Source organism: Piliocolobus tephrosceles, chromosome 12 (genome assembly GCF_002776525.5).
Source record: "Piliocolobus tephrosceles isolate RC106 chromosome 12, ASM277652v3, whole genome shotgun sequence".
NCBI lineage: Eukaryota > Metazoa > Chordata > Mammalia > Primates > Cercopithecidae > Piliocolobus > Piliocolobus tephrosceles.
The window spans coordinates 87,978,216-87,990,376 of record NC_045445.1 but is presented as its reverse complement, the minus strand read 5'-3'; the positions used below and the strand labels follow the sequence as shown (position 1 = coordinate 87,990,376).

Here is a 12,161-nt window from a genome sequence, read left to right as displayed (position 1 = left end):
TGGCTCTGTTTACATTGTGAGGGGAAAACCACCTACTCCATCCTCAGTAATGGCAGATGCCCCTCCCCCAACCGAACTCCATCGTTCCAGGTCGACTTCAGACTGCTCTGCTGGCAGCAAGAATTTCAAGCCAGTGGATCATAGCTTGCTTGGCTCTCTGGGGGTGCAACCCACTGAGCAAGACAACTTGGCTCCCTGGCTTCAGCCCCCTTTCCAGAGTGAATTGTTCTGTCTCGCTGGGGTTCCAGGGGCCACTGTGTTAAAAAAGAAACTCCTGCAGCTAACTCAGTGTCTGCCCAAACAGTTGCCCCATTTTGTGCTTGAAACCCAGGTTTCTGGTGGTGTAGGCACCCGAGGCAATCTCCTGGTCTGCAGGTTGCAAAAACTGTGGGAAAAGTGTAGTATCTGGGCTGGATAGCACCATTCTTCACAGCCCAGTCTCTCACAGCTTCCGTTTCCTAGGGAGGGAGTTCACCAGCACTTGAGCTTCCTAGGTGAGGTGAGGCCCTACCCTACTTCTGTTCACCCTCTATGGGCTGCACCCACTGTCTAACCAGTCCCAATGACATGAACCATGTACCTCAATTGGAAATGAAGAAATCACCCTCCTTCTGCATTGGTCTCGCTGGGAGCTGCAGACTGCAGCTGTTCCTATTCAGCCGTCTTGCCAGATCCCATTTCTGATATTATTTATTTGCATTTTCACTCTTTTTTTCTTAGTCTGGCTAAAGGTTTTTCAATTTTGTTTAATTTTTTAAAAAATCAACTTTTTGTTTCATTGATCTTTTTTTTTTTATTTCAATTGCATTCATTTCTACTATGATCTTCATTGTTTCCTTTCTTCTACTAATTGGCATTTGGTTTGCACTTGCTTTTGTAGTTCTTTATGATGCATCATTGGAATGTTCATTTGAAGTTTATTCTCTTTTATGATGTAAGCATTTGTGCTATGAACTTCCCTCTTGGTATTGCTTTTGCTGTATCCCTTAAGTTTTGGTATGTTATGTTCCATTATTATTTGTTTCAAGACATTTTTCATTTTTTTTCTTAATTTCTTCTTTGACTACTGGTCATTCAGTGGCCTTGTTTAATTTCCATTTATTTGTGTAATTTCCAAAATTTCTCTTGTTATTGATTTCTAGTTTTCCACTGTGATCAGAGAAGATGCTTGATATTACTTTGTGTATGTGTGTGTGTGTGTGTTTTAAGACTTGTTTTGTGAACAGATCAGTGTGTCTTTTTTTTTTTTTTTTTTAACTCATTCAGCTAGGTTATTTCTTTTAACTGGAGAATTTTGTCCCTTTACATTCAATGTTATTACTGATAAGTAAGAACTCCTGCCATTTTGTTGTTTTCTGGTCTTCTCTTGCTTCTTTGCTTCCTGTCTTCCTTTAGTGAAGGTTCTTTTCTCTGGTGATATAACTTACTTTGCTGCTTTTTATTTTTTGTGTATCCATTGTATGACTTTTGATTTGAGGTTACCATGAGGCTTGGAAATATTATTGTATAATTCATTGTTTTAACCTTATACTTCTTAACACTCTGCGTAAAAAAAACAAGCAAGCAAAAAGGAAAGTAACAAAAACTCTATGTCTTAACTTTGTCCCCCTGCTTTTTAACTTTATGTTGCTTCTATTGATATCTTATTGTACTGTCTCTCTTAAAAGTTGTTGAAGTTATTACTTTCAATTGGTTCATCATTCATTCTTTCTACTTAGTATAAGAGTAGTTTGCACACCACAGTGACAGTGTCTGTTTTTCTGTGTACTTAATATTACCAGCAAATTTTGTACCTTCAGGTGATGATTTATTGCTAATTAGCATCTTTTTCTTTCTAGTTGAAGTATTCCCTTTAACATTTCTTGGAGAATGTCTTGTGTTGATGAAACCTCTCATCTTTTGTTTTTCTGGGAAGGTATTCTTTTCTTCTTTATGCTTGAAGGATATTTTGGCCAGATATATTATTCTAAGATAAACTTTTTTTTTCCTTAAGTATTTTAAATATATCTTGCTACTCTCTCCTGGCCTGTAAGATTTCCCCTGAGAAGTCTGCTGTCAGATGTATTGGAGCTCCATGGTATATTATTTGTTTCTTTTCTCTTGTGCTTTTAGGAATTTTTCTTTATTTTTTACCTTTGGGAGTTTGATTATTAAATGCCTTGAGATAGTCTTCTTTGGGTTAAATCTGCATGGTGTTGCATAAACTTCTTGTATTTGGATAACAATATCTTTTTTTTAGGTTTGGGAGGTTCTCTGTTGTTATCCCTATGAATCAACTTTCTTCCCCTGTCTTTTTTTCTACCTCCTCTTTAAGGCCAATAACTCTTAGATTTACCCCTTTGAGGATATTTTCTAGATCTTGTAGGCATGTTTCATCGTTTTTTATTCTTTTTTCTTTTGTATCCTCTCAATGTGTATTTTAAAATAACCTGTGTCCAAGCTTACTAATTCTTTCTTCTAATCACTAATCCTTCAGTTCTGCTACTGAAGGACTTTGATGCTTTCTTCAGTATGCCAATTGCATTTTACAGCTCCAGAATTTCCATTTGATTATCCTTAATTATTTCAATCTCTGTTAAATATATCTGATAGAATTCTGAATTCCTTCTCTGTGTTATCTTGATTTTCTTTGAGTTTCCTGAAGGCCCTGGGGTTCTGAAGTCAACAGGTGGCAAAGCAAGCCAGGCCTGTGTCCTCCTGCTTTATTGAGAGTTTTAACATAAAGCGATGTTGAATTTTATTGAAAGCCTTTTCTTCATCTATTCAGATAATCATGTGATGTTTGTCCTTAGTTCTTTTTATGTGATGAATTGCATGGATTGATTTGCATGTGTTGAACCAACCTTGTATCCCAGGGATGAAGCCTACTTGATCATGATGGATTCACTTTTTAATGTGCTGCTGGATTCAGAATACAGTTTGCCTGTATTGTGTTGAAGACTTTTGCATCTATGTTCATGAAGGATATTGGCCTGAAGTTTTATATTTTGTGTCTCTGCCAGGCTTTGGCATCAGGATGATGCTGGCCTCATATAGTGAGTTGGGGATGAGTCTCACGTTCTTAATTTTTGGAACAGCTTTTGTGGGAGCGGTACAGATTTTTTTTTTTTTTTTGTACATCTCATAGAACTCGACTGTGAATTAGGGCTGTTTGTTTGTTTGTTTGTAGGCTATTTATTACTAATTAAATTTCAGAGCTCATTGATCTTTCAGGGATTCAATGTCTTTTTTATTTTCAGTCTTGTGAGTTTGTATGTGTTCAGTAATTTATCGATTTCTTCTAGAGTGTCTAGTTTATGTGCATAGAGTTGTTCATAGTGGCCCCTGATGGATATTTTTATTTCTGTGAGGTCAGTGGTAAAGTTCCCTTTGCCATTTCTGATTGTATTTATTTGGATCTTTTCTTTTTTTCTTTATTAATGTAGCTACTGGTTGGTCTAGTTTCTTCAACCTTTGGGATCATTGATGTTTTGTATGTTTTTTTGTGTCTCAATCTCCTTTATTTCATCTCTGATTTTGGTTATTTCTTGTCTTCTGCTAGCTTTGCAATTGGTTTTCTCTTGCATCTGTAATTCTTGTAATTGTGATGTTAGGTTGTTAATTTGAGATCTTTTTAACCTTTCGATGTGGTGTTTAGTGCTATAAATTTCCTTCTTAACACTGCCTTAGCTGTGTCCCAGAGATTCTGGCTTGTTGTGTCTTTCTTCTCATCAGTTTCAAAGAATTTCTTGATGTCTTCTTTAATTTGATTATTTACCCAAGAGTGGTTCAGGAGTCACTTGTCTAAGTTCTATATAAGTTCTATATAATTGTATGATTTTGAGCAATTTTCTTTGCCTTGGTTTCTATTTTTATTGCATTGTGGTCCAAGAGTGTGGTTGGTTTGATTTCTGTGTTTTTTTTTTTTTTTTTTTTGAGTTTGCTGAGAGTTGTCTTATGTCCAATTGCATGTTGATTTTAAAGTATGTATCATGTGGCAATGAAAACAATGTATACTCTGTTGTCTTTTGGTAGAGAGTTCTGTAAATGTGTTTTAGGTCCATTTGGTCAAGTGTTGAGTTCAAGTCCTGAATTTTTTTGTGATTTTTTTAACCTCAATGATTTTTTTCATATTGGCAGTGGGGTGTTGAAGTTTCCCACTATTATTGTGTGTGAAACAAAGTCTCTTCATAGGTCTCAAGGAACTTGCTTTATGAACGTGAATGCACCTGTGTTGGGTGCATATAGAGTTTGGATGGTTAGATCTTCTTGCTAAATTGGACCCTTTACCATTATATAATGCCTTTTTTTGTCCTTTTTCATCTTTGTTGATTTGAAATCTGTTTTCTCTGAAATTAGAATTGCAACCTCTGCTTTTTTTTTTCTGTTTTTCATTTTCTTGCTAGATTTTTCTCCATCCTTTATTTTGAGCCTATGGATGTCATTGTATGGAAGATGGATCTCTTGAAAATAGCATACCATTGGGCCTTGCTTCTTTATCCAGCCCGCCTGTGCCTTTTAGTTGGGAAATTTAGCCCATTTCCATTCAAGGTTGATATTGTTATGTGTGGATTTTCTCCTGTCATGTTAGCTAGTTATTATATAGACTTGTTTTTGTGGTTGCTTTTTGTTGTCACTGGTCTATGAACTTAAATGTGTTCTTGAAGTGGCTTGTAATGATCTTTCCTTTTGATTTATAGTGTTTCCTTCAGGAGCTCTTGTAAGGCAGGTCTGGTGGTAACAAATTCCCTAAGCATTTGCTTTTCTTGAAAGAATCTTATTTCTTGTTTGCATATGAAGCTTAGTTTTGCTGGATATGAAAATTTTGATTGACGTTTCTTTTCTTTAAGAATGTTGAATATTGGCTCCCAATTTTCTTCTGGCTTGTAGGGTTCCTGCTGAGAGGTCCACTGTTAGTTTGATGGGCTTCTCTTTGTATGTGACCTGACCTTTCTGTCTAACTGCCTTTAACATTTTTTCCTTCATTTTGACCTTGGGTATGTGTCTTGATGATGATCTTCTTGTGAATTATCTTGTGTGGGATCTCTGCGTTTCCTGAATTTGAATATTGGCCTCCCTAGCTAAATTGGGAAAGTTCTCATGGATGATATCTTGAAATATAATTTCCCAGTTGCTTCCATTCTCCTCATCTCAGGGACACCAATGGGTTATGGATTTGGTCTCTTTACATAATCTTATATTTCTCAGAGGTTTTGTTCATTCGTTTTCATTCTTTTTTCTTTATTCTTTTCTGACTGTCTTATTTCAGAAAGGCAGTCTTGAAGCTCTGATTCTTTCTTCCTCTTGGTCCATTCTGCTATTAATTCTTGTGATTGCATTATGAAATTCTTGTAGCATGTGTTTTCAGCTCTATCAGATTAGTTATATTGTTTTCTATGCTGGCTATTTTGCCTGTCAGTTTCTGTAACATTCCAGTCCACATGTCTAATGTTGTTTCTGTAATTTCAGCCATCTTGGCCTGGTTCAGACACCTTGCTAGAAGGCTACTGTGATAATTTGTAGGAAAGAAAGTACTCTGGCTTTTTGAGCTGTCAGGTTTCTTGTGCTGGTTCTTTCTCATCTTTATGGGCTAATGTTCCTTTATTCTTTGAGGTTGCTGTCCTATGGATGAATTGTTTTCCTCTTATCCTATTTGATGACCTTGATAGTTTGTGGCATTTGGTGGGTACAGTCAACTTGCTTTGTTTCTGAAGATATTAGGGGGCAGGGCTCACTCTGATGGGTGGCGGCAGCCAAAGAATTTCATAGGGCTGTGGCAGTGAGATCTGTTCTTGTTCACATGTCCTAGCAGCAGTGGCAGCAGCAACATGCTTGTTGGCTACCACAAGGCATTAGCAGGTGCCAGGGTGCAGGCCTCCATATGGGTGTTTGCAGAAGCAGAGGAGGTAGCATGGCTTGGGCACAGGGGGGGACCCCTACTTGTTACTGTGCACCTCGTCATGCCAGTGTTGTTGTCAGCACAGAGGTGGGGTATTGGCAGAAGCAGTACTGTGTGTGCCCCCTGTGCACATTCACACAGGTAGAGGTGGCCTCTCAGGGTGGCAGAGTGTCATTTGTTTTCTAAGCCTAGTTTTACTCCAGTGGCAGTATTAGCCCAGAGGCAAGATGCTGATAGGAGTGGTGCTAACAGGCTCTGTGCCTGCAAAGACTCTGACTGCAATGGCCATATGGTTGGGGGATGGGAGGACTAATGCAATCACACTGCAGCAGTGGCAGTGCAAGGTATACGTACACAAACACACACACACACACAGGCACATGCACACACACACACACACACAATGGTGGGACAGAGAAGGCAACGTCTGTCCATGCATATGCATAGTGGCAAAGCAATAGTGGGGGGGAGGTGTCCATGCTCTCGTGGGAAACTGCAGTGGAGTGTGGGAGGGGACAGGCTGTTATGTGTCTGTGGGGGTCACTCTGCTGGAACTCTTTTCTGGTCAGGCATGGTTCACCAGTGCAAGAGCTATAATGCAGGCCCCCAGGGCACCTGATGTCACACTGCAAGCAAGTCCAGCCAGGCTGAGGCCCTGGGAGAGGCCAGCAGACCAAGGGATGTTCAGATTGGACTGGTTTTGTGTAATGGGCAGGAAAATTCTGTAGAGTTCAGGCATGGACAGTTCCCCCAGGACTAAAGTTTCCTATGGAAGCAAGTTGAGCCTAGGAAGATGGCCATTCCTGGCTGCACTTCACTATAGACATTCCCACATCAAACCCTCTGGGCTCTACACCAGCTGGAGTGCTGCCCCTACCACTTCTCTAATGGCTTTCCCTGTCAACTCAAGTGTCCATGGTGGGAGGGAGTCTCCTCCTGCCAGAATTCCAGAAGCCCATTGTAGAGCATGTTGCTTCTTGCCAGTTCAACTCACCCATTCTCCCAGAGTTGTCAGAGGCCAAGAACAAGTCCTGGTGCACTGTCGCCCTGTGCAGGGTTTCCAGCTTCCTCCTTCTTCAGCCAAGCTTCTGGTCTTTCCTCCCTCCACTCTTAGTGCCATACCTCTGAATATCTGTTAGGAGTGCACCAGTTGTCCCAGTCCCTCAGTGGCAGCTGGTTCACCTGGATGCATCTAGTCAGCCATCTTGCCCGACTTCTCCAGTATTATAATATTTTGTTTTGTCCATATGTTTACTTTTAGCAGTGGAGGTTATACTTTCATTTGTCTTTGTGCTGTTTTCTGTTATCCTTTCATATCAGCTTCAAAGGACTCACTTTAGCATTTTTTCATAAGGCACATCTAGTGGTCATGAACTCTTTCTGCTTTTGTTTATATGGGAAATCATTTCTCTTTCTATTTAGAAAGACAGTTTTTCTGGATATGATATTGTTAGTTAACAGTTTTTTTTTTTTATTACTTCAAATCTATCACATCGTTCTTTTCTAACCTGCAAGGTTTCTGCTGATAAATCTACTGATAGTTTTATGGGACTCTCTTATATGTCATGAGTCACTTCTTCTTTAAAAATTTTCTCTTTGTCTTTGCCATTTGACAATTTAGCCATAATGTTGTCAGTTTGAAGTCCTTTGGTTTCCTATTAGTTGGGTTCTGTTGGGCTTCTTGAGTCTAGATGTCCATATTCTTTCCCAGATTTTGGATATTTAGGCCATTGTTTCTTTAAATAAATGTTTGTCCCTTTATGTCTCTTCTTTTTCTTTTAATATCATAATGCATATATTGATCCACTTGATTGTGTCCCATAAGTCCTTTTAGACTTTCTGCACTTCTTTTTTATTATTTTTGTTTCTCTAACAATTTCAAATTACCTGTATTCAAGTTTGTGGCTTCTTTCTTCTGGTTGATCAAGTGTGATGTTGAAACTGTCTAGTGAATTTTTCAGTTCACTTATTGTATTCTTTAACTCATAATTTTCTGTTAGGCTCCTTTTATGTTTTCAGTTGATTTGTTATTTTCATTTTATTTATGTATCATATTCTGAGATTGTTGAGCATCTTTATGATGGATATTTGAATTGTTTGTCAAATAATTCATATATCTCCTTTACTTTAAGGTCAGTTCCTGGAGACTTATTTGTTGTTTTGGCTTTGTGTCGTGTTTTCTTGTTTCCTTGTTTGCTTTGTACTTTTATGTTGGATCCATGCATTTAAGAAAATGACCACCTCTCCAAATCTTTATAGGCTGGCTTTGTGCAAGGAAAGACATTCACAAATCAGCCTAATTAGAGGGTCCTTTCAGACATTTTATGTGTATATTTCTTCTCTGGACTTGTATATGCAAATGTTTAATTAAAGAGATTTATTAGTTCACATCTCCCTTTAGTTCTTAGTTTCTCCCAGGTTTCTAGAGTGTACTGAACCATATCAGTGCTTTTTATCTAGTAAAATAAATTAAAGTCTGTTTTAAAGTAAAACAAGTTTCTTGGTCAGACCCCAAAAAGCTATAATGTTAAACACACACTTTACTCTTCTGTCTCCCCTCCCTGAAGGAGAAGCCTTTGAGCTGTGTTAACATCTGTCTTCTCTACTGCATGTCCTGTGGAATAGCAGCAAATCACTTACATCTCTTTTGTTTTCAGCATCCCCCAGACATCTAGAGTATGCCAGCCCTGTCCGCCTTCTGAGAGCGATGAGACAGAAACCCATTTCTCGAGCAGTCCCCCCAAAAAGACAGACTGTGGGACACATGCCACAACTTTTTCCCTTCCTAGAGAGAAGCTGAGAGTTGGGAGTTTCACCCTCTCGTTCTATGCTGAGCTGGGAGGAGGGAGTATGGTGAGTGAGTGCTTTTTGTCTAAACTTTTGCCCTTGTTCTCAGTAGCCTTCAACCTAGCACACTTTTTCACGAGTCTGCAGATACAGGGAAGACAGAAATTATTTCCTCAGCCTTCTCCTGAAAAAGTCTTCATGTTGGACATATGTTTCAGCCTTCTTCTTTTTCTCTCTAGGAAGAAGCCAAGAATTGGGAGTTTTCTGCTGATCATGCTATACTAAGCTGGGCAGAGAGACCATGGCGAGTGAGTACCATTAATTTTCCTACCAGCTTCAGTGTGGCTGGTTTTAGCTTGTCTGTGATGCAGGAGCCTTTTAACTTGTTTCTGGATTTCTCTTGAAGGGAATTGATCTGTGTATTTTTGCTTGTTGAATTGGTGTCTCCTTTGGGGGAAGGAAGTTTTCTGACTTTCTATTCTGCCATCTTCCTGACATCACCAGTCTCTATTTTATTATTTGTTTTATTTTTGTTACTTTTGTTTCTTCTTCTCCTTTTTCCTTCCTTCCTTCCTTCCTTCCTTCCTTCCTTCCTTCCTTCCTTCCTTCCTTCTCTTCTCTTCTCTTCTCTTCTCTTCTCTTCTCTTCTGTTCTTTTCTTTTCTTTTCTTTTTTCTTCAAGGTCTTGCTCTGCCACCTAGGGGATGCTGGAGTGCAGTGGTGCAATCAGAGCTCACTGCAGCCTTGAACTCCTAGGCTCATGTGACCCTGTAGCTAAGACTACAGGCATGTGCCACCATGCCTGGCTGATTTTTGTTTCATTTTTGTAGGTATCAGGTCTCAACATGTTGCCCAGGCTGGTCTCAAACTCCTGGCTTCAAGCAATTCTTCCACCTCAATCTTCCAAAGCACTGGGATTACAGGAATGAGCCACCATGCCTGGCTTGTTACCCCTGTTTCTTGTTATTATTTAACTACTATTTCAGCCCCACATTCTTTCTCATCTCCTACTGGGATTCTGATAATAACAGACAGTGGTCCTGTCTTTTGTTATTGTTCCACAGATCCCTGAGACTCTCTTCTTTTTGTTTCTTTTTCATGATATTTTCTCTTTGTTTGGATTGAATAAGTTTTGTTGATATGTCTTTAACTTCATTGATTCTGTTCCTCACCTCTAATCTAATATTGAGTCCATCTGATGAGTTTTAAATTTTATTTTGGCTATTTGTATTTTTTATTTTTATAATTTACATTTGGTTCTTTTTTAAAAATAAATAACTGCTATATCTTTGTTGAGATATTCTGTTTGCATTTGTTTAAAGATATTTTTAATTGTTGAAGCATTTTTATGAGAGCAGTTTTAATTTTCTTATCAGTTGACTCCAACTTCAGAATAATCTTGGTATTAATATCAGTTAATTATGTTTTCTCGATCAAATTGTAGTTTTCCTAGTTCTTTGCATAAGGAATGATTTTCCATTTTATCACGGATATTTTGGTTACTATTTTAGGAATTTTTTGATTCTTAAATCTATTTTAGCAAGCAGTGATCCTGTTTAGGTTTAGAATATAGGTTCTGGCCTATTTTTGTGGTTTTTAGGTCTAATGACAATAGTTTTCAGAGCCATTCTGATGTGTTTTGTCTTTCTGATGGTGCTTCAGTTTCCATTTATTCCCTATTAGTGCCATCTGCCATGGCACAAAGCACTCTGCTGGGCCACCTAGTGTCATTGAGCCATGTTATCCTGTAGGGGTTGAGGCAGAAGCTACTGGGACTGAGTCTTCTTGTGCCAATTAATAGAGGACTAAGAGATGATGGTGCCCTGGATTTGGAATGGAAATTGGGTGGACCAGCCCTTCTCTGCTTCCACTGCAGGTAGACCAGCCTGCAAGCACTACAGGTGTTTAGCCTGCAAGCACTACAGGTGTTGAGTACTATAGGTGTTGAGCACTACAGGTGTTGGGTTGGACTGCTGGAGCTTCCCTGCTACTCCTGTGAGCTGTCAGTGTCCTAGTTGTGTATCAGGAGTTAAAATGGCCCATCAGGGTTCTGAAACTACTTATGTGGGCAGATCAGCTCACCTGCTGATTACCTCGTTGTGGGTGGAAGCTGGATTTTCCAGGAGCTTTGCATATGCCTCTCTGTGCAAATCAGGTTATTCTCAGGTACTTTGGTTGTAGAACAGGAGTTGGGGCTGTCCGCTAGGTCTCTGTTGGGCTTTTTATCAGAACATAGATCAGAGAAAGCAAGGTTAAGTTTGTTTTTGTTTTTGTTGTTTATGCCTGTTGGCAGTTCTGGATTGCAGGTGTCCCCAGTGAGGAATAAGAATCATAGCATTCTTATTCCTCAACTCTTTAGGTTGCTAACTCATATAGTTTCTTACCATATTTCAGAGTCCTTTTATTTTTTCTGTTCAGTAATTTCCAGAATATTTACTTGAATTTAGAGGATGGTAGCATGGAAAAGTAAGTTTACAATATCTTGTTCCAGAGTTTCTGGATATATATTAATGGTGAAAGTAACAAGATTTGGTGATGGATTGCATTTTGGATGTGAGAGAAAGAGATTCAAGGGTTGTTCCAAGGATTTTATCCTAAGCAACATTAGTGGTGGCAGCATCTACCAAGAAGGGAGACAATGGAGGAAGACCAGGTTTTGCAGGACTAGGGCTGGGAATTAAGAGTTTGTTAAGTTTGAGATATGCGAGTGATAATGTCTATTACAAAGTTGGATTTACAAGTATGTATTTCAAGGATGGAGATATACATTTGGAAGTCATCAGATTATAAGTTGTAAATACAGCTGTGAGACTCAGTACAATGACTTAGTGAATAAGTATAGATAGAGAATGAGTCCAAGGACCAGCTCTGGCACATTCCAACATTTCAAATTCAGGAAGGAAAAGAATCGAGTGAAAGAGATGAGAATGAGTAGCTAGTAAGGTAGGAGGAACATAAGAAGAAATTATTGTCACGAAATACAAGTTAAGTATTTCCAGAATGAGGGCAAAATCAATTGTCACAAATGTTGCTGAGCGATCAAACTAGATGTGATTTGAGGATTGACTATAGGATTTGACAATATGGAGATTATCAGTGACCTTAGTGAGAGAGATTTCAGTTGGAGGCTTGAAATCAAAGATTGATTGATGTGTGACAAGAGAGTGACAATACATGGTATGGAGACACGGAGAATAGACAACTCTTTGGAGGAATTTTCTTTTAATTTTTAATTTTTGTGGGTACATAGTAGGTGTATATAGTAATGGGGTACATGAGATATTTTGATATAGGCATGTAAGACACAATAGTCACATCATGGAAAATGGGTCATCCATACCCTCAAGCATTTATCCTTTGTGTTAAAACAATCCAGTTATACTTTTTTAGTTAATTTAAAATGTACAATTAAATTATTATTCATTATAGTCACCATTTTTTGCTATCAAATATTAGGGCTCATTCATTCTTTCTTTCTAATTTTTGTATCGATTAAT

At 38.5% G+C, this 12,161-nt stretch overlaps 1 long non-coding RNA gene across 3 annotated transcripts in view; it reads left to right on the top strand.

Annotated features, from left to right (window-relative positions):
* LOC111531214 overlaps window positions 1–12,161 on the top strand; it is a 78,916-nt gene that overhangs the window by 30,748 nt on the left and 36,007 nt on the right. For all 3 annotated transcript variants that reach the window (XR_002728180.1, XR_002728181.1, XR_002728179.1), the window contains exons 2-3: window positions 8,536–8,731; window positions 8,905–8,973. This is a non-coding gene — a long non-coding RNA (uncharacterized LOC111531214). The remainder of the gene's footprint in view (window positions 1–8,535; window positions 8,732–8,904; window positions 8,974–12,161) is intronic.